This window comes from Cryptomeria japonica, chromosome 8 (assembly GCF_030272615.1).
Source record: "Cryptomeria japonica chromosome 8, Sugi_1.0, whole genome shotgun sequence".
In the NCBI taxonomy this organism is placed as follows: Eukaryota; Viridiplantae; Streptophyta; class Pinopsida; order Cupressales; family Cupressaceae; genus Cryptomeria; species Cryptomeria japonica.
Window position 1 is genome coordinate 85,284,378 of NC_081412.1, and position 23,579 is coordinate 85,307,956.

Here is a 23,579-nt window from a genome sequence, read left to right on the forward strand (position 1 = left end):
CAATGGTTCAATGGTCAAATTTATTCTTACAAAAGGATGTTATTGTGTGTCATTTCGTATTCATTCAATGGCTCAATGGTCAAAATTGTTGTTATGATAGGATACTATTGTGTGTCCTTCCTTATTGATTCAATGGGCTCAATGATCAAAATTGTTGTTATGAAAGGATGTGATTATGTGTCATTTCTTATTGATTCAATGGTTCAATGGTCAAAATTGTTGTTATAAAAGGATACTATTGTGTGTCCTTTCTTATTGGTTCAATGGCTCAATGATCAAAATTGTTATTATGAAAGGATGCAATTGTGCGTCCTTGATCATGTTTGTAAATGTTTTGTAGTTTGTTATGAAACAAGAAAGAGTTTTGAATATGTTGCATATGTTGTAAAAGTATGAAAAATCTAATGTTTGAACAAAAAGGAAAGATATTATGCTCTTATGTTTTACTATGGACGAGATTACATTTTTTGAGTTTCTATCATGTTCAATCAAATGTGATAGAAAGGTATGATTTGAATATGTAATGTGTTGTGAGCATATGAATTCATTGTCCTCAAGTGTGTGATACTAAGTCTTTGGCTTTTGTAATGAGTGTAATGTTTTTTATATTAAAAGCAACAAAACGAGGGTGCTAACCCTATACAAAGATAGGCCAAAAAGGCCACAAACAACTAGTCAAGAACAAACCTTTGACAACAAAAGAAAAAATAGACCACTTACAACACACTAGCAAAACAACTAGTAGGTCATATCAAAGGTGGGTAGAAAAATCACCCATAGCTTGGGGAGAGGGGGAAGGACGATCTTTCCTCCATTGATGAACAATAGGCCAAGCAATACTATCATTTGGAACACCATCACAGGGGGGACCAAGAGTGGGGAACCCCATAGTGAGATTGTTAGCACCAGGAGTAGAAAGTTGACCAGGCAACAAAAACTCTACCAAAGGTTGAAATAGAAAAGGAGCAACAAACGTAGAAGGTTACATAGGTCCAGAGGGGGCTACACTAGTAGAAAGAGGTGTAGGAGGATCCACAGGGCTTGAGGAGGTCACACCAATAATAGGACACAAACCAACATCTTGGGAGGAATCATTAGCAACATGTGAAGAGTCATTAGAGGAAGAATAAGAAGCTAGGATAGTCAGGTGATCACCATTAGCATCCTTCCACCAAGTGGCAGTGCATTTACGCTTCAAGAGAGAACAACCTGTGGCCAAGTGACTGGTAGAGAAGCAACAATAACATTGAAAGGGGAGGCACTCATAATCCAATGATTGAGTCTATGGCCTATCCCCAACCATGAGAACCACATCCCTAGGAAGAGGCATGGAGATGCCAATCTCAATCAAAGTGCATGCAAAAGTAGAAAGACACATTAAGAAAGCAGTATCATCTACCTCGAAGAAGCAGCTAATAGAATTGCCATTGGCTTCAAAACAAGAATCTTCCCAAAAATGAAGGGGAAGATTGGGAAGATGAACCCACATTGGATGCACACTAAATGGTTTAGTAAGAGGGTTAAAGGAGGTCATCCCTAGTTTGGTTGATAGAAAGTAGATGTACCCCAAACCCACAACTTGCTTAAAACCAAATAACGATCAATAATAGAAATGAAAGAAGCAATAAAAATCCTTAGCACAAGGGAAAAGCTCAATGTTACCTGAAACTAAGGGCTTCCAAGAATTATTCACTCATTGATGAAGATTCGGAAGAGAAAGCCAAATACCAACAAATTTACACACCAACTCATAGTGTTGGTATAAGTCTACAATTTCCACCACGTTTTGGCCACAAACCACAACAAGGGAGGTCTTGATACAAGAAAGAGGATGAGATTTCCCCTTGGGTGGAAGGGAAACAGTAGATCTGGTAACACGAACAAAGTTTCATCCACCAACAGTAGAAAAAGGTTTTGGAGGAGGGGCCCCAACACCCATGACACCTGAAATAGAAGCAATAGGAAAAACCTCATCACACACCAAATTTGCAAGAGTCCCAAGCATCACAGTAGCAGACCCAAAAATAGTTGCAAAAAGAGGCACATCCATAGTTGGAGTAGAACCAGAACCCCCATAAGCAACAACGATAGACCCACAATAGTAGAGGACCCCACGACAACACATCTAGGGGCACAAGTGAGAGAAGTAGCCAGATGTTTAAAAAGCTTCCTGATGCCCTGCAAAAAGGGAAGGTTAGTCAATGATATCAAAACACAAATAAGAAGAAAAGCCAAGTTGTTAGTGTTAGAAATCATAAACCAAATACTTTCCTAGACAAGCATATCAAGAGAGATTCCAAAAGCATGATAAAATGTCTAACTAGGAAGGTAAATATGATGAGGCATCTCCAAATGCCTCCTAACATGCTCTTGGCTTCTTCTCCCTTGTTCCTCTCCTCTCCAAGTTCCAAAATAGTGTAGCTCTCAGTAGCTTTTTGCACTATGGATGCTTATGGAGGATCGAGATTGTAATATTGTGCTTCAAATATGAAAATGAAAAGCTAATACTATGGTATTGATACTAAAATGATTGATTTTAACCCAAATGACAAGATTTTAGTTATGCTATGCTAAATGCTATCTTAAAATGCCTATAGCTTAAATGCATACAAGTTTTCAGGATCTGGATTATGAAGAAATGGGCTCTATTTATAGGAAAAATGGAGCAATGGATGGTTGAGATTGAGTAATCTCAACAAGGGTCGGGATTGAATGATTTCAAATCCATGTGATGGCTTTCAACCCAATCCCAGGATGACAAGTGTCAATGTGAGATAGGTTGAGAGGAGAGGGAATAAGCATTAAATGCTTGACATGATCTTGGGAGTTAAAGTCAAGGTTGGTTGAATGAATAAACTCTTTATTCAAAGAATAAAGCTTTTATCCAATGGATAAACTCTTGTGCAAATGTGAAATGGATGAATATGGTCAAAACAATAAATGTTTGGGGAGACAAGTTTGAAATAACCATAAATGGTTATGTAAGAGCCATAAATGGTCATGTAAGAGCCATTAGTGGTCTTGGAAGACTTTGGGGGTTAATTTGTTGAACACACAAAACATTAAATGATTTTCAAAGACTTTGGAGTCTTTGAGAAGTGACTCCATTTTGCTTAGGAATGTGACAATAATTAAGGGATGGATTAGGCTAATTAGGAAGGGGTTAGAAGAATCTAGAAGGGGATTAGATTTTGCAAGTGGATTTGGTGGGTGAGGAAAAATAGGATTTTATTAAAATAAAAATTCATTTATTTCAATAAATGTGTGCAAGTTGCATTTGTAGGAAAATGCAAGTGGGGGGGGATAATGATTTAAATAAATGTTAATTTATTAAAAAGAGGAAAAGGGGGATTTAATTAAATAAATTGATTTTATTTATTTAATTGAATGAAATTTGATTTAATGAATTAATTAAAATAAATTGAATAATTTATTTAATTAATAAGAGAATGTTTGGAGATGAATTAATTAAATATTTATTTAATTAATTGATGGCTTAGTGGATTTTTAATCAAATAAATAGCAAATATTTATCTAATTAAGCTGGACAGATTTGTGTAACTACACTTCCTGTTGAGGAGTAGGAGCCATCAGGAGCTTATAAAACTAAAATTAAGAAAAAATCATCTCCGTGTTTGTGAGTGTGTAATAACGGTAATGTTACAAGCATGGTAGAGTTATAATTAGGTCTATGATTACTTGTGTAACTTGTTGAGATGTACCTCAAGGTTGATGGCATCAACATCTATGGAATTAGGTAGGGTAGTAAAAACTTAGAGAGCTTATGGTTCCATGTTGCCATTTTAGCAATCACACATCTCTGTAGAATGTGTACAAATCTACCTTCCTTTGGATGGTAGACAATTAAGTTGGTCCATAGTACTAGAGATGGTCTTTCTTATTAATTCAATAGTTCAATAGTCAAATTTTTTTGTTGTGAAAGGATTTGATTGTGCGTCCTTGATCATGTTTGTTAACATCTCGTAGTTTATTATGATCATGTTTGTAAATGTGATTGTGCATCCTTGATCATGTTTGTAAACGTGATTATAAAAAATGAATGATTTAGTGCATGAAAAATCTTGTTTAAACTCTAAAGAAAAGGAAAGGAATTATGTTCTCATGTTTTATTGTGCATAAGAGTACATATTTTGAGGTTCTATAATGTTTGATCCAATGTGATAGAAGGATTTGATTGTAATATGTGATGTGTTGTGAACATCTTTTGAATTGCTTTTATATGTCCTTAATTGTTTGATACTAAGTTAATAGTTTAAAACCATTGTACAAGTATGGTGGAGTCAAAATTATTTCTTTGATTAGTTGTGTACCTTATAAAGATTTACCTCAAGGTTGATGACATCAACATGTGTGGAATTAGGTAGGGTAGTGGAAACTTAGAGAGCTTATTGTTCCATTTTTTTATTTTAGGCAAGTGAACCTTGGTAATTATACCTCTCTCTAGAATATGCAAACCTACCTTATTTTTTATGGTAGACAATTATATTGGTTCATAGTGCTAGAGATGGTTTTTCTTATTGATTTAATGGTTCGATAGTCAAAATTGTTATAACAAAAGGATATGATTGTGTTTCCTTGATCATGTTTGTTAATGTCTTGTGGTTTATTATGAAACAAGAAAGAGTTACAAATATGTTGTAAAAGTGATTTTAATTGAATGATTGAATTTATGAAAAATCTATTTTTAAACATTAAAGAAAAGGAATTGGGTTCTTATGTTTTATTTGTGGATGAGAGTACATCTTTTGAGTTTCTATCATGTTCAATTCAATGTGATAGAAAGGTATCATTGGACTATGTGAGACATTGTCAACATCTTCTAAATTCTTTGTGTATGCCCTTAATTGTGTGATATTGTGTATTAAACTTTTGGAATGACCCTATTGTTATAAGTATGGTGGAGTCATACTTATATGTTTGATTACTTATGTACTCGGTGGAGATTTACTCAAGGTTGATGACCTCAAAATTTATGGAATTGACCAAGGTAGTGGAACAATTAAGCTAGTTCACAATGCTAACCTATCTTTCCTTGTAACTGTTAATGGTGTTATTTATAACCTAATACATGATCTTGGTTCTAGTTATGGATATGAGCATGACTACCAACTCCTAAATTTGATACTTGGCATTGAATGTTGGTGGTATCTTTGGTCTTCATTGTGTATTATGAGTATAGGATTTATATTAATTCTTTCTTGATTTATATTGCTACATAGAGGATGTCTTATATTAGGTATGTTGTGTCTTTCACAACATGCCCCATTTTTTTGGCAAAATAAGGACCCCCTTCATTCCCAACTTACTAAAATTGGAACAAAAAAAACCTTCTACATGACCTTATACCTAGTATACTCACCAGAAAGAAAGTTCACATTCTTAGGATTGGAGAGAAAAGATGTGATGGGACTAAAAATAGCACACGTATCTAAACACTACGCACAAATAGATTACAAATAATCCATTGTCTAGTATATCTAGTAAGATTTTTGGAAGGACAAATGGCTAAATATCCATCAAATGCTACAAAATTTTAACTTAGAAAGCATGGGAAATGGTTCATCTAGTTCCCAAAATTTTCTTACATCAAGTTGAAAGGATTCAATGGTGCGCCCTACAAATTGCTAAGATATCCAACAAATAAGATTATTTTTCTTGAAGTATCTAGACAAGTGGTGGATACTCATGTTCTCCAAACATAGAATTGCGATGCAATTCCCCTTTGTCCTAAAAAATTGCATGCATGTGCAAAATTAGCTTATGTAAATATTCAAAAGTAGAGCTACAATAATATAACCTCCATTTATATGAGGCTAGGCCTGGTTTTGATCCTTTGGTAGAATTGAGAAGTGGGTATCACCAAGATTTAGACACATTCATCACTTGGAGCATTTTTGGGTAGATAGTGCAAATGAAAAGGAATTTTAGAATAGGGGTTATTATAGCTTAACAACTCAAATGAAGTTTTTAATAAGTTGGTGCAGGAGCACCCGTGGTGATCATGCCTATATGAGTCTATTTTGAGTTTTTAAGTTTTGGTTCATGTGAATGTCCTCAAATAAGGTCCTATGGACCATTTGTGTGAGTTTGAGTTCAATTGTAGGGTCATGGTGTTCAATAAGCCTATATGGATAAATGTTGTCAAATGTGTGTCAATGATAAATACATGGATGTAATCTTGTTCCAAGGTCTATTTGACCTATTTTAGGCATGTTTAGGTGATTTCAAATCATTTTGATGGTTTTTACAAAGTTTTGTAAGAAACAAGCAAAAGTTGCTAAAGTTGTCATCATGTAAAGTTGTCACATTGGAGCACCAACAATCATAAGGTTTTGAAAATTAGTTTTGTTAGTTGGGAACCGTTGGGAGTGGTTGAATTTATTTTCAAATGGACTCTTTTGCGTCGAGTCATGGTTGAAATTTGAAGCTTGTTCCTTGGAATTTTTTTAGAAAGTTGCTACAAAAATGATTGGTACTCTTTTGTACATTCAAATAATGACTTGAGACCAATTGAATTTGGAAGCTCCTTGAATTAACTTTTTATTGATAACAAGTTTGTAGGATTCTATTGATTTTTGAGGTTTCTACAAGAATTTGTTTGTAAATTTGTTGTACACGGCCAATGACAGGGCCAAAAAGATTTTTTTTTGTTTGAAGCCATTCCACTTATTGTATGGAACTGTAACTTGGTGGAATGGCACATTGTATTGTGTATTTTGTGTTTGAATTTATTTCAAGGACAAAGGAGTTCCAATGATGTCTTTGTGGTGATGCTCTAGGAGGACTGTGACACATTGTCAAGAGAAAGTGAGAGGTTGGAGGTTAAGGTGTGGAGAAATTTTGAGGTGGTAGGCCATGTAAAGGTCTAGGAGGTTTTTTTAGACCCAATATTAGATGTTTGAGGCATTGGTGAGGTTTTAGAAGGTGTGGAACTGGGATAACCAATAAACCCTCTTGATACTAGCCTTAAATAGACCCTTAAGGAGGGTTTGGTGATTAGATAACTTGTTGTCTTTGCAGCCTGCCAAAAATGGTGAAATCCGTAACCTTCCTAAAAGGTTGATGTTGATATTTGAGTGTGGGAAGGCTTTTCCTTGGTTGATTCTTTAGAAAATAGGGCTAATTGAGCCCCTAAAATATGTTGACAATCCTAATTAGGTCCATGTGGTCTAAAACAAGCCTTGGTGATTTTCATATATGTTGTAAAGATCTGTAATGGGTATCCTAAAATGTATTTATTTTGTACTTATCATCACTGTATGAAAAGTTATGTGCCTGCAACCCGATTTGGAGACCTCCTAGGAAAGTGTTAGGGTTGTGAAGGAAGTGTTGAAGAACCAAGTTAGAGGGTTCATGTCAGTGGTTGATGGGTGTTGTTGGGATTCCAAATTTTTTTTTAGTAGCCTACCCCTGAAGTTTGGATCCATTTTGAGTCAACATTCAAGTTTGGGTCATTTGTGTGAAGGTGTGAAGGGGTGGTGAGTAGGTAAGGTGAGTTGGGAGACAAATCTCCCTTTGAAAACTTGTGATCACTTTTTGGTGATTGTTGTGAGTTGATATTTTTCACTCTTGAACCCTTTGCATTAGATTGGTATAAGAGCTTGGGAATTAGATCTCTTGAAGGTGGAAGTTGAAAGTTGAGAGAAGAGCGAGTAAGGAGTTTAAGACAAGATGCCTCCTAAGAATAGTGGCACTGCTAGAGAGTTGCACGAGTTAAAGGAGAAACATGAAAAGTTGTTGGATTCCCATAATGTTGTGTTGGCAAGGCTTTCTACCCTTGAGTCTAATCAAAGAAGAGGTGTGGCATTGGATAATGAAAGTGAACTCGAGGAAGAAGAAGGGGAAGGAGAGAATAAAGGATAGGAAGAACAATTGGACCCTAAAGAACAGAGGACAATCAAATTTCTAAAAGCAGTTCAAGGTGATAAACATAAGGTGAAAGTTGATTTGCTTATGTATGGGGGGAATTTGAATGATGAAGAGCTTCTAGATTGGATTGCAGCTATAGACAATCACTTTGAATGTGAAGATGTTCCTGATGAGTAGTAGGTAAAGATAGCAAAGACAAAGTTGAAAGGAAATGCATTGTTATGGTGGGACTACAAACAAGCTGAAAGGAGAAAGAGAGGTAAAGCAAAGATAGTTTCTTGGGATAGAATGGTTGCTAAACTTAAAGGTAAGTTTTTGTTGGCCATTTGGTAGAATTGATTATGTGTTGCATTGATGTTTTGTCATTGATGTCAACACTAGCTATTCGGATGCTTTACCGGCAACCTTTTGGTCCTGGTAGGTTAAGTGGTTTTTGGTTAACTTGGATCCGGTATGATCCAGTAGGCTCCGATACAGTTTGGTGATGGAATTGTCTTGTTCATGATACTTATACTCATATTTGGTCATTTGGTTTTGGTCTGGTGATTGGATGTTATCTTGCTTGCTTAGAAGATTGGTTTCTGGTTTTGGTGAGGGTTTCACTGGCAAAGCTTTTAGTGGAGATCTTTGATGAATTGCATAAGTGGTGTTGGTGCAGCTTTTGATCGAGTTTCAGGATGCAGTTGGTGATCATGTTTGAGACTTAGTGTTTGGAGATCATTGCTGAAGCGTGTGGACCTATACTTGGTCCTGGTTGATCTAGGTTATGGACCGACTTTAATGTAATGTGTGGATAGGACCTATTGATGTATTTTCGGGATGTCTTATGTGTTGTTATTACTTGTTTGGTCTAAGGTCGACATGGTTTGTAATTATGTAATTGGTTTATTGTTTGGTGGGCGACCTGATTGTTCATGGTTGAGGGTTTGTATAAATAAATGTAAGATCTCATTGTAGATCATCATGGTTAATGTAAGAGGTCATGGTCAAGGAATGTAATATGCGAACAATGTAATATCTTTCAGGCAGAGGAGTTGGTTGATCATTGGAGATTGAATTGGGTTTATGTAAGAGGATTTAGTCCTCCGGTATTGAGCTTAACCGGAACTGTACTCAGGCATAGGAGATGCTATCTTTTGCAGTTCAACACTTCTCCAGATTGTAGTCTAGATTTATATGTAGTAAGTGAGGCTCCTTTTCTGATGAGCAGTGTGCTCTAAGTTGTTGGCCTTCCTGCAAGTGCATGCCCCTTCATTGTAATTCACATACTTACTGCAGAAGTATTATCTGACTGTGGGTAGGCTTCCCACCGTGGTTTTTCCCTTTATCGGGTTTTCCACCTACAAATCTTGGTGTTGTGTGGATGGTTTTTATTCTATGATTATTTTTTATGCTTAATTGATTAACCGCTATTTTGGTATTATTATTTTGGGTTCTGATATTAAAGTTTTAATTGTTGAATGTTCCTGTAATCTGTGACAACTGATTCACCTCCCCCCCCTCTCAGTTTTCTTCTGGTTATTTGAACTGTATAACAATTTCTTCCTAAAGACTATGAAGTCCAATTATATAATAAACTCTAAAGTTTGAAACAAAAGTATTTAGATGTTAAGACTTATACTGATGAATTTTACAAGTTGAGCATAAGTTCAGGTAGGATGGAAGATGAGGTTGAAAAGGTTGCTAGATGCCTTGGTGGACTTAGATTTTACATTCAAGATGACCTAGTTGTGGAAAACCCAAGGATGGTGGAGGAGTGTTTTCAATTGGTAATTAGAGTGGAAGAAAAGATGAAAAGAAGACAAGATAAGGCAAACAGAGGAAGAGGCAGCACCTCTAGGGGGAGAGGATCATTTCCTAATTCAAGAAAAAAAAATGAAAGCCAATAAGATGCAAACAAAGGCCAAGAATAAGTTACAGATTCTAGAGGTGGATTCAAAGGCACTAGAGGCAGATTTGGTGGAGGTAGGAGTTCAAATGCATTTTTAGGGAGATGTTACCATTGTAACGAGTTTGTACATCAAGCATTCAAGTGTCTTGAGAAGAAAGGTTCTACATCAAGTGGAGGTGAAAGAAGAAGTGAAAAGAGGGTTCACATAGTGCAAGAAGAGGAAGGTGAAAGTGTAAACTCTCCTAGTCATGTTTGTGTTTCAAAAGTTGGAGAGGCATTGATATTGAGAAGAACACTCTTGAAGACATCCAAGGACAAGGAGAAGATGCAAATGAGAGCACTGTTCAGGATCAACTACAAAAGCAAAGGTAAAGTATTCAAGGTAGTGATAACTAATAGATTTTGGTTCAACTGATAATATGGTGTCTAGTGAAATGGTAGACAAACTAAAACTAGAAAGAGTTCCTCATCAAGAACCATATAAAACCTCTTCGGTAAATGATAATAAATCCTTATTGGTGAATGAGCAAGCATTTGTTGAGTTTCAGATTGGTGAATATAGAGATAGGGTACTTTGTGACATTCTACCTATGGATTGTTGCCATCTACTTCTTGGTAGGCCATGGCAATTTGACAGGCAATCAATTTATGATGGTAGGGAGAACACATACACCATTAAAAAGGATGGAAATTTTTTTGTATTAACCCCATTGCAGGAGAATGAAGAAGCAAGAGGCAAGGCAACAAAAATCATCCTAGTTGGCAAGAAAGAGTCAGTGAAGGTAAGTGAAGAGGAGTTAAGAAAAGTTACAGTCACTCCTATGTTTGGAGATACCAAATTAGAAGGTTTGTAGATTGTTTCAGTTAGGGATGACATAGGTAAGATGGTAATACCAAAAATAGACCAAGCAAAGGCCAAAGAGAAGATCTATGTGTGGCCACAAGATGGGTGGAAGGAGGATGAAGAAATCCTAGTTGGAACTATGATTTGTCCCATAGTTGCAAAAGAAGTTGATAGGAAGTCATATCCTACAATAACAAAGCATTTTGGATCTACTAAACATGATGGACTAGGGGTTCCAATCATAGAGAACTTGAGGCATGAAGGGCAAGTGATTGGACAAGAAGATAGAAATGTTTGGCAAGAGCCAAAGGAAAAATGTAAGCATGAAGCAGCTGTGATGGAGAAACCAATTCAAGGTACATTTGGTAAGTGTTTTTTGTGTAGGTACTCAAGCAAGGATGACACCTTAGAAGGTCAGAGATGGACAAGTGCAATCCAATTTCTAAGAGACTTGGAAAATTTCCAAGCCCGGGTGTATGGTGCGGGAGCACTTGTGGTGATCATGCCTCTATGAGGCTATTTTGAGCACGGGGGCTTCACTAGCTAGGCAATATTATATCACCTGCATTCATATTGGGGGGTTTAATATCTCAAAAAATAAGATCAATATATTGCCTATTTGGTGAAAATAGAGATTTTTTAAATTCAGGGTATGAAAAAATGCAATATGCAGTCAAAATAGGGGGTTTTTAATTTGGGTTGTGTATTGAGAGGGGTGACAAAAAAGGATTTTCGAGCAATATTTTTTGAAAATAGGGGGATTATTTAGTATGTCATGAATGCACATGCTATAAACCAAGTTCACTAAGTGAAGCTCCCATGATTTTGAGTTTTTAAGTTTTGGTTCATGTGAATGTCCTAAAATAAGGGTCCTATGGACCATTTGTGTGAGTTTGAGTTCAATTTTAGGGTCATGGTGTTCAATAAGCCTATATGGACAAATGTTGTCACAATGTTGTCAAATGTGTGGCAATGATGAATACATGGATGTAATTTTGTTCCAATGTCTAATTGACCTCTTTTAGGCATGTTTAGGTGATTTCAAATCATTTTGATGGTTTTTAAAAAGTTTTGTAAGCAACAAGCAAAAGTTGCTAAAGTTGTCATCATGTAAAGTTGTCACATTGGAGCACCAATGGTCATAAGGTGTCACGAACCATATTATCTATAATTATATGATTATGAAAATAATGCTTATTTTTCATTTATGAAATGAAATAGAAATGGATTTTTAAGTAAAATTAGATGATAATGAAATGGAAATTTAAATGCAATGGAATGACTTAAAATGTTTCCCTTTTTGATATGTAAATGCAACTAAATGATCAGTACTATTTTTATTATGAAATTGGGGATCGTCATTGCTAATGAGCAATTGAGTGCAAGTGAATGCAAGAATAGGTGAACATGGATGAAGGCGAGAACATGGTTCAGGTAGAGTTGCTTTAGCTCATGGAATTCGGTAGAATAGATGGAATCTCACACACCACTTTAGAATGCGTATATCTTTATATCTTTATATATATATAATTAAAATTATCGAGAAATTGAATTACTTTACTTCATGAATTTTGCATATATATATATATATATATATATATATATATATATATATATATATATATATATATATATATATATATATATATATATATATATATAGTATCTGACTTAATAACATTTTAATAATATCAAAGAAATGTATTTAGTGGCATTTTTTTATCGCATGTTGATCGGGCTATTTTATTGCTTGGTATTAATTTCCAAGTGCATTATTTAAAGGAAGTGGGAGTCAATGATATAACCAACTATCCCAAGTAGCATTCTATTTGGCAAAAGAGTGGGGGTCGATTATAACACCAACTACCCCACACAACCTTATATGTTGCAGAAGGAATTTGATAAGTGTATCGACTCTACAACAATACAAGCATTTTTTGTTTGTAATATGGACTGAGTCTTGCAGCGAACTCATTGAGTTCGAATGGGAGACAAACTTAGTGTGTAACCATCAAAAACATAGTGTTTGAATATATCATGAACTCTGTCCTACCATTAACCACGCCTACGTGGTGCTTTCAATTTGCCATATGTCACTGTAACTTAGACGTGCTATGTAGTTAGCATAGGAAACAGTCAATAATGGTTAAGATGAGCCCAAAACCAGGAGAAATTATAGTTTGAATCAACATAAATAAGACTATTGATTTGGTTAAAAAAATAACAACAATATTGGAAATAGAGAGAAAAGAAGAATATTGGAAAAACTTAGAAAGAAGGTAGAGAAAGAACACAGTCAGTAGATTTTCAAGAAGAACTAGCATCTATCATATGATATTTGGCTTCGAAATTCATAGGTAGGCTCTATTTCGGGCATTGTTTTATATTAGAAATCCAAAGAGGAAAGATTGATTTGTTTTGAATAGATTTAGATGATAACATAGGAAGGAATTAGAGTCGACATGTTTAGATTTCTAAATATGAAACCATATAGATTTGTTATTAGAATACGTTCATATAAAAGTATATGCAATAATAAGATATTTTCTTTAAATATGTATCATTTATAGTGTAAATCTTAGAATTAGATAATAAAAAACATGTATAAAGATAGAGAACTTATGCATTGTGAACTTGAAAATTTGAAAACCATAGAAAATGGAATACAAGTTAATGTATGATTACGCTATTTGGATTTTATGAGAAATAGATAAAAGAATGTGTACTCATAACTTCTATTTCTAAATTTTATTTTTGTTTATATGCTAAATATTCATTCATGTGTTACACCTTCTTGTTTTAAATTTGTTTTTCAAAATTGTTTGTAAAAGTTGAAAAATGAAAGATTGTAATCTTTTATATTATATTATTATCATGCGAGAAATAGCAAGCTAGAGTTGAAAAGTGAAAGATTGTCTTCTTTTATATTCATTTTTTATATTATACGAACAATAAGAAAGCTAGATATGTTTGTGTTTGTGGGAAAGTTACCTTCTGGGATGGGTGCCGAATATGGAATTATAGAAAGAATAGTTTGCTTTTCCAAACTATATTTTATTGCTATGCATGGAATTATACTCGACCGAGTAACTTATTGACCATTGAAATAGATGGATTTATTTACACTCCCTACAATATCCTTGATTGATCTTTCTTGTTTCTTAATGGAATTAGAAAATTGAAAATGCATGTATAATTCTAGGCACACACCAGATTCCATCTTGTTTAGCGAATTCCTTTTGCTAAGTAATTCGTGCAGGGTCGGGTATTCTAAATTGATTAAGAATTCTGGGGAAGTGTATACTTCAAGGTTGGGTGGAAAAAGCACTTGAATCTTGTTCTCGTCTTCATTCTAAGGATTGAATTATAGATAGCTTTGCATTGAAGATCAATGGATGCATCTCATCCTTTACTTTGTATTATTCTTGTTATTTGAACTTAAGGCATTTGAAAGGCCTAATTATTGTACGTAGATTTGAATGATGCATAGAATGAATGAAATACTATGAATGACTATTTGTAGAAATACTATTTATATTTTCTTATTGAATAAAGAATCTTTACCTCTTTATAGAAATCTCGTGTTTATTATGATATCATTGGAATGATCATTTAGAGCTAAGGATGGAAAAGTGGAAGTAAATAGACTTATTAAAGGAATTATGAGTTTATTTAAGAATAAAGAGTATTTCATCTTATTATTGAATTTAGAATGTTTTATGTCTTTACATAAGGTTTTGAAAATTAGTTTTGTTAGTTGGGAACCATTGGGAGTGGTTGGAAACAAGTTCAAATATCCTCTGTTAGGTCGAGGCATGATTTTTGTTGACTGTAGTAATGAAGAAAAGAAGAAATAATAAAATTTGAAATTTGTTCCCTAGAATTTTTTGAGAAAGTTGCTGCAAAAATGATTGGTACACTTCTGTAGGGTCGAATCATGACTTGAGACCAATTGAATTTGGAAGCTCCTTGAATTAAATTTCTGTTGATATCAAGTTTGTAGGATTCTATTGATTTTTGAGGTTTCTACAAGCATTTGTTTGTAAACTGCCTGTACACGGCTAGTGACAAGGCTAGAAAGAAAAAAATTTGTTTGAAGCCATTCCACTTATTGTATGGCACTATAGCTCGGTGGAATGGTACATTTTATTATTTATTTGGTGTTTTAATTTCTTGTTTGGACAAATGAGTTCCAATGATGACTTTGTGGTGGTGCCCTAGGAGGATTGTGACACATTATCAAGAGAAAGTGAGAGGTTGAAGGGTAAGGTGTGGATAAATTTTGATGTGGAAGTCCATGTAAAGGTCTAGGAGGTTTTTTTAGACCCAATATAAGATGTTTGAGGAATTGGTGAGGTTTGAGAAGGTGTGGAAGTGGGATAACCAATTATCCCTCTTGATATTAGCCTTAAATATACCTTTAAGGAGGGTTTGGTGATTAGATGACTTGTTGTCTTTGTAGCATACAAAAAATGGTGAAATCCCTCATTTAGTAACCTACCTAAAAGGTTAATGTTTATATTAGAGTGTGGGAAGGACTTTCCTTGGTAGTTTCTTTGGAAAACAGGGCTAGTTAAGCTCCTAAAAACGTTGACAGTCCTAATTAGGTCCATGTGGTCTGAAACAAGCCTTGGTGATTTTCATATATGTTTTAAAAATATGTAATGGGTATCATAAAATGTATTTATTTTAAACCTATCATCACTGTATGAAAAGTTATGTGCCTGAAACCCGATTTGGAGACCTACTAGGAAAGTGATAGGGTTGTGAAAGAAGTACTAAAGAAATAGGTTAGAGGGTTCATGTCAGTGGTTGAGAGGTGTTGTTAGGATGCCAAATTTTTTTTAGTAGCCTTCCCCTAAATTTTGGATCCATTGAGTCAGCATTCAAGTTTGGGCCATTTGTGTCAAGGTGTGAAGGGGTGGTGAGTAGGCAAGGTGAGTTGAGAGAAAGATATCCCTTTGGAAACTTGTGAAAACTTTTTGGTGATTTTTGTGATTTGATCTTTGTCACTCTTGAACCCTCTGCATCATGAACAAAGAGTTCTAGATTAGGTTAAGGATGATGAACTTGTCCTTCATATAGAATATGATATACAAAAGGTTCATGATGCACCAATTATGGAGCCACAATGTGCTAAACCTAAATAAATGAATATTCAATCCCTGACTAAACACATATTTGATAAAAATGGCCACCGGTTACACCAATGCATAAAATTATTAATTTTATAGGGAGTTTCACTAACATATAATAAGGTATTAAGGATGATCCTCAAAATGGAAAAAAGGGATAAAGAAGCAGAGGAAATACTAGTTCAAAAGAGGAGGATTGGAGAAATAGTCTCTATAGCCAAAGGAAACTCCTAAGTAATGGAAAATGATATATGAAAGACCCTTATGATAATTATTGTTGGTGTTCCATCATCTAACACTCCTCTAATTGATGTTATTTTGATTGCAATAGCACAAACAATTCCCATTTCCAAACTAGATCAACTAATTTTGGAAACTCCAACATAATCATCAATAAAGGAAATGCAATTTTTGTCTCCTCCTCATTATATAATACCATTCTAATAGTACAATTTAGTAGGAAGAAAGTGAAGAAACTCAAGGAGAGGTGACAAGCAAAGTAGATATCATTTATTTAGAAGAATATTTTCCTCTTAAAGCACCTCAACCAAAAGAAGTGGGTACTATTAGATCATTCCAAGTAATGACTACTCAAGAGATTACAAGAAAATTTGAACCTACTTTTTCTACTCATCCCATTGTTAAGGAATTCAATAGATAAGTGGATCCAATTGTTGAAGATATCCAAATAAATGTGGGAACTAAAGAGGTTGGTGAGATCAAGGAGATCCAACTCAATAAAGGTGTAGATAATTCAACTAACCAAACACCTTAGCCTAATATGACTCTGCAAGGAATTATAAATAATTAGCAAATAAAAAGTCTGCATAAGAAGTTGATGCAAGATAGGAGAAGACATCTATTTAAATGGAAAAACATTAAGAAAAAGGTAGCAAAGCCAATGAGAAGTTTACAAGATGACCATTGCACCTACTTATCTTCAATAGAGGTATAAAGAAGACAATGTTAGATGAGTACAATTCATGTGGATTTCAAGAAATTTATCAAGCATGTAACACTCCCAAATAAAAGAGGAAAACCAAGATGACATCATTAATCATAATAGATGCACCTAGATATAGAATTGCACAAATTAGCAATGTCATTGTAAAAAAAAAATGAAGATACGAGCTTAATAGATTATCAAATATCCACTATAAATCTATGAAATTCTACTCAAGCGTATGAGATCCTATAACTCCACACTACAATTACTATTGTAAATAATTTAATATAGAAAGATTATAAAAGTAAGGATCAAGGAAACATATTAGATAACTGCAAGAGCATATAAAGCAACTAGTAATCCCATTAATACAAGAGGATGTGCCATTACTTCTCCAATATTGATAATGCAAGAAGAGGCTTCTCCTTGATCCATCATGATCCATAGAAACATTAGCGACATTTGTATCAATATCATGAGTTATGTGTATTTTTCATCACAGTAATATTATGTGGAAAGGAATGTAAAGTATGTTTAACATAAGCTAACTAGAATTCATGAATAATGTTTAACATAAGCTAACTAGAATTCATGAATAAGATTTTACAATGAAAATCATAAAATGATGAATTTTTAGTTAATCAAGGGATAAACCCTAGGTAACACAATACATGAACTAGAAGAAATGAAATGTAGAAAAATGGTAGGAAAAAGAGGGCAATTAAATATGAAACTTGGAAAATCTAAGAACCTAATCCTACAAGATATGAATGCAAGTGTCAAGTTAATCAAAATATGGAGGGTAGTAAATCTACCCTAATTTTTTTGAATTCTAATAAATGATAATTCAATAAAATTCAAATAATATGTATATAAATATTTATGATTAAAATAATTAAGAAACTAAGACAAAGTTGAATTGAAATGACTAGTAAAAATAATTGGAATATAAATAGGGCTTAGCATAAACATGGATTGATCTTGACTTTGACTATTGTGACTTGGTGATAGAAGCATGAAATATAAAATTTAGAGTTCAATGGGATTAAAGCTTTATGACAAATGGTTCCTAATATTTTGGGTGCCTACAATCTAATCCACTTGGTGTGATCCTATCCTTATGGTGTTTGTTTTTTCACCATGGAAGCTAAATTTTAAGATGTTTATATAATTAATGTATTTTTACAATCATGTAATGCTAAAGAGTATTATTGGGAACTTACTATGTATAAAGAGAAGAATGAATCTTCTTTGACGAAAATTAGACCTATGAGTTGATTTAATAGTAGTGAAAAAATGATAAGAGATAGCAAAGGATGTCTTGAATTTATTAATGTGTTTAATGCAATCCATGATGACTAAGTGGCCATGAAAAGATGACAATGTGTCAATTTATTAAATATTGATTACTTATACTAATTTATGACTAGTTTAACTCAAGGATATACGTATGATATTGTGGTGATTAGTCCTAAGATAGTATATTTAAATGCATAGTGTAGACGTCTAAAAATTACTATTGCATTTTCATCATGTCACATTCTCATTAATTCTTTATCCGTATTAATTAATGTAATGGTTAAAATGGAATCAAGTAGGACTGAGACCAAGACCCACTTTCATATAAACATTGGAATACAAAATCACCTAAACAAGTGATCATATTTGACTAACTCTTGTAGAAGAGAGTCAAATGATACTTCTAGGGTTTCTATTACTTTTTCTACTTTGGAAAGTGAATGAACTATAAAGATATGTTGAAGCAATGTGAAACTATGACTAAAGTATGAAGTAAATGAGAACTTAGAATGTTGTAAGTGACTGATGAACAAATAGAGATTCTACAACAGACACAAAAATGGATAGGAAATCTAATTGTGCACCTGTATCTACAATATAGAGTTGAATTTGTTGGGCCGGGACAAAAGAACACCCTTGTCTTCTACCCTATAGCTGGTTTATGAAAATCTACTTTCTAAGAATGAGATCGAGATTTCCGCCAAATTTGGAGGGAAACTCTGAGGATAGGGGTGCCCCAAGTGCCATAGTCTTGGAGAACCAGGTCCAAATGTTGAGAATGGGTCTATATCAATATGTTGAAGATCTCTTGAACTCCATGTCTCTATCGACGAAATGTACCTGCACATAAGAGGAAAGAAAGGGGGTTGTGGATAGGGGTTTGCCTAGGTCAAAACTCGGATTCAAAATTAACCTTGATTGAAATAAAAATTGAACTAAAAGCTTTCCTTTTGAGAGAAAGACTTGATTTGAAATTGTAATACTTTAATGTAAGTGATTATACCTTCAATAGGTGATGCACCACTCTTAGAATAAGCCCTCCACGTGTTGATGCAATAACATGATAAATCACATAAATTCATTCCATCATGAAATTATAATTGAAACATAATATGAAAATGTCTTGATGTAGTTTGTTGCTACTTGAATCATATTTTCTCTTAAGGAAGAAGAATTGCTCTTGAATTAGATGATAATGCTAGCATGAGATGAGATGTTGAAAATGAATTGAGAAGAATGCCTTATACATGGATTTCATAATTAAAATCACCCTTAGGCTGATTTAGATTTGATATATTTTCGCATGGAACTAGATTTGTATAGGGTAGGACCACCTTATTATCCTCCCAAAATTTGGGGCAAAAAGTGCAGTATGAGGAGGTGTGGGTCGACTTGGTCCCGACAATTTTTTTCAACTTTTTAGGAATAAAAGATAATGGGGTTTAAATGTTGATTCCAGCTCAGTGGCTCAAAACATGAAGTATAGATATGCAAAACATGTTTTGGGAGTTGAAATTGGCATAGGATAACGATAAATCAAGATAATAAAAGATAAAGGGCACATCTAGATTTAAGGGCCCAAATAATAGTGTGATTATGTAATAAAGTGGAATAAAACTCATAGTATTAAATTAAATATTAATTAATTACAATAAAGTCCCATAATGTATAGATGTATGAGAAATACTAAAATGCGTGCTTGCAGAGTGTGAAATCGAACACACTAATAAAGGTGTACAATTTATGGCACTACAATTAAACAATTTTTAATTATTTAACTAAGCTATTTTTTTTCTAATAATTGACCATGTTTTTATTATTTAATTATTTTATTATCCTTTTCTATCCATAATTAATTAAATATTTTTATTTTATACTATGTTTATTTTAATAATGCAGGGCTATCCCCAAGTCTCAACCCAACGATTCCCACTAGACCTTGCCTTGGGCTTATATTTTTGCCAAGGGCCATGGTGGGGCAAGTTGAGGCGAGACTAGTACCCTATGGATGCCTAAGCGGGCTCAAACAACCCAACTGCCAATTAAATCCATTTGGCAAGAGTTGAACCTTGGACCTACATGGGACAAACCCAAAGCCTTTACACAACCTTACCAACCATTTGAGCTAGTGGGTTTCTCCCAATATTAATTAAATGTTTTTATTATTTAATTAATTTCCCTCTCATAATTAAATAATTTTCAAATTTAATTTAATTAGATAACACTTTCCTCTAAATTAAAATAAATTAAAATAATTTATTTACCTTTTCTACCTCCAATAAATATAATTGTTTTATTTATTTCCTCTATGCATTTACACCTTACCTTATCTTTCCACATCATCAATACATGTGCATTATAGGTCTCACCCTCTCTCAATTTTTCTCGACCGTTGATCTTGCAATTTAACGCATACCATTCATTAAATGTGATATGAGACATATAAATAAAATATTCATTCATTGATTTTCCTGCTAACACTTTTCAACACCTACACTATAATAAAATTATCACTTTCATGAGCATTACCAATCTAGAGCTAGCAACTATCAAGAAACAATTCTTCATCATTATATGAATGTGCAATCATGGTTATGTTATTTTAAAGTGAAACACACATATTAAAGCATTCGAGCAAATCTCAAGCAACAATGGGGTCTCCTAAGGTCTTTTTGTTGGTATTATGGTTTATCATTTGATTTGAGCATATATCTTAGACTTCATTTCATGATTGTGTGGATTGTGAGTTTGGATCTTGCATTGCATTGTTTCCATTATTTTGATTCACTTTTCCATATCTTCCATACATAGTGCTTGATACACACTCTGAACTTTTTGTATGCACACCATCAATAAACAATCATATAATTGGATTTCCAATCTTGAAAAGAGAGTAATTTTGAGATTAAAAAAAAAAATCAAGGTCAGCAACACAACTCATACTCACATAATTTTCAAATGATTTCCTTCTCCATATTGGTGAACCACAATTATAGACACTATTTTTGGCAGCTCTTGCACCAACCATGGCTCAAGGGCGAGGATCTTGTTAGTGACACTTCAGGGGGGTTATTATCCCTCAATATTTTAGAATTTGTTTTACATGCACCAACAACATAGTAAAATTTGAGGCCTTCTTAGAAATTCCTAGATTATTCATTTAATGGAATCTACACCATCTTTTAGTCTTTGGGGATTCATAAACCCCCGAAAAAACCTTTGAGAGACCCCTCCTCATCACATGACACTGGGAACTCAATCCCAACTGATAATGTGGTTCTTTTCCACCCTACCCCGACCCCCCACTCTGTTAGTTCCACCCATACCTCTGAAAGTCCCACTAATTATAGGAGTTCAGAGACTGGCCCCAAGTCCCAAACAAATTCTCCCTCCCCAATTCTTAGGTTTGAGAAGTTGATGGTTGTGGAGGAGGTGAGTAGCATAAAGGAGGAGGATGACAACAACTTGGCAGAGTTGGGGAAAAAAGTGGAGGCCCTGTTTGATAATGTGCAAGATATCACGAGCAAGTTGGAGGCTGTGGAAACCAAAATGCATGATGTTTCTAAATTTGCGTTGAATGTGATGCGTTGCTCGGCAACCACCCTGTGCCTTCTGCAGGAAATTTCTTCCAAAGGAAAAGGAAAGGATGATGAGGACTACAAGGCCCTGTTCAAATTCCTCACAAAGGAATGGGCAAGAAAGCTCCTCCCTAAGAGGAGCCATGGGAAAAAGAAATAAAATGTCTATGCTGCAGAAGTCTGGTTTTTTGTCTAATCATGGTAGCCTGCGAGCGGATAGTTTTAGTTTATGTTTTTATTTGAACCCTTATGCTTATTTCCCTGCATGGCAAACGTCTAAAACTTTGTTTAATACTTTCTTATATTTGCTGAACTTACGTAGAATGATCATAGTTTTTGATAGAGGTAAAGGGCTGTAACTCTGTTGTTAATATGCTGACAGTGGTTCTGCCATTGTTTTCTTTGTTGTTCCAATGGGTCAACCCCTTTGTTTTTTGGCTGCTTTTAATATCAAAAAATATCTTACCAAGGATGAGAATTTTCTCTCTTGTAAGGATATAGATAAATTTAAGAAAATATTGTATCTAGATATAGTTCAACCATGTACCCAACATAAATAATGAGTCCATTGATGCCATGGCTACTATCAATTCTCTACTTGACATGCCTCCTAATGCACAATATGAACAAATTTTAGTGGAGAAATTATTGATACCTTAATACAAAGCTCTTGATACAACTATTGTATATGAAATGGTTGGTCCCACTTCCCCCTAGTATCATGACATCCATGCCTACCTCATTACCCAAATTGTCCCACCTAACTTATCCAAATGCTAGAATAAGGGTATTGCCATTAAGTTGGATATTGTTAAATCTTGTGATCATGTCTGATGAAATTTTCTTGAGATGATTCTATTTTTTTTTTTGCTTCACAACAAAGTAGATTGATAGGGTTTAAGCTCAGATACTAGTCCTTGATCTTTTAACTTGGTTAACAATCTTGTAATGTCCCCTTTTCCAATGCCCTAGTTTTCGCCCTAAAATACAATCCCAAGTAAAGGAATGAAATATAGATATCATTTACCAATTAGATCTTGATTGAGACCCCTCAATCATGTTAGATATAAAATTTATTATTCCTACTAGGGTTAGGGACTTAATCATTATTGTAAATTACATAATGTACATGTGGGTTTCCTTTAAGGCTCTACCCAACAACCCATAGCCATTATGGAGCACCACTTGGGAGATCATACACGAAACCAATTGGAAAAGTTGTGGCCCATATATAACTTAGCTATAATGAATCTATGTAGACCATGTGTTTGATAAAAGTAAATTTTTAGTTAGAAATACTTAAATTCACTTGTGCTGATAAGTTGGCCTAAAACATGATACAATTTTGTACTTTTATAGTCAACTGTTGTCTAATTTATTAATAGTGAGACTACAGATCTCTTGCTTGATCACTGCTTATTCTCTCTTCTTTGATGCTTATCACTTGATTAGAGTTCTCCTTTTTTTATCCTTGAATTAACAATAAAGGTTATGTCTCTTCCATGGGTTGTAACCTCCCTAAAAGGTGGTGTCCCTTCAACTAACTATTTCCCAACTTAACTAATGAGATGGTTGTTGATTATCACACTTGTTAATTGATTACCATACTAATTATTGCATTGTTATATGGATCACTACACTCAATGAGTTTGTGTTTCAGTGTTGCTTTTCATACTTATCAATTTATATCTCTGCCATGGGTAAATGAATATTACACTATGGTTGCCCAAGACAGAATTAATTTCATAATCATCTAACAGATCCACCAAGGGTAGTAGGCTAAGATAGAATTAATTTCATTGCACATTTGCTACACCTTTGTCCTTAACTAGGAGTTAGCTAGCATAGGTAAAGTATAATGAAGTGTATCTTGCATAGTCATCAAGAGGTCGGCCTTGTTTTGGTCTTTTCATAAACTTTGTCTTCATAGACTTTGTCATGATACAATCTTTGCCTTTTTTAATAATGAGTTTATAATTATTTTATATTTATTATT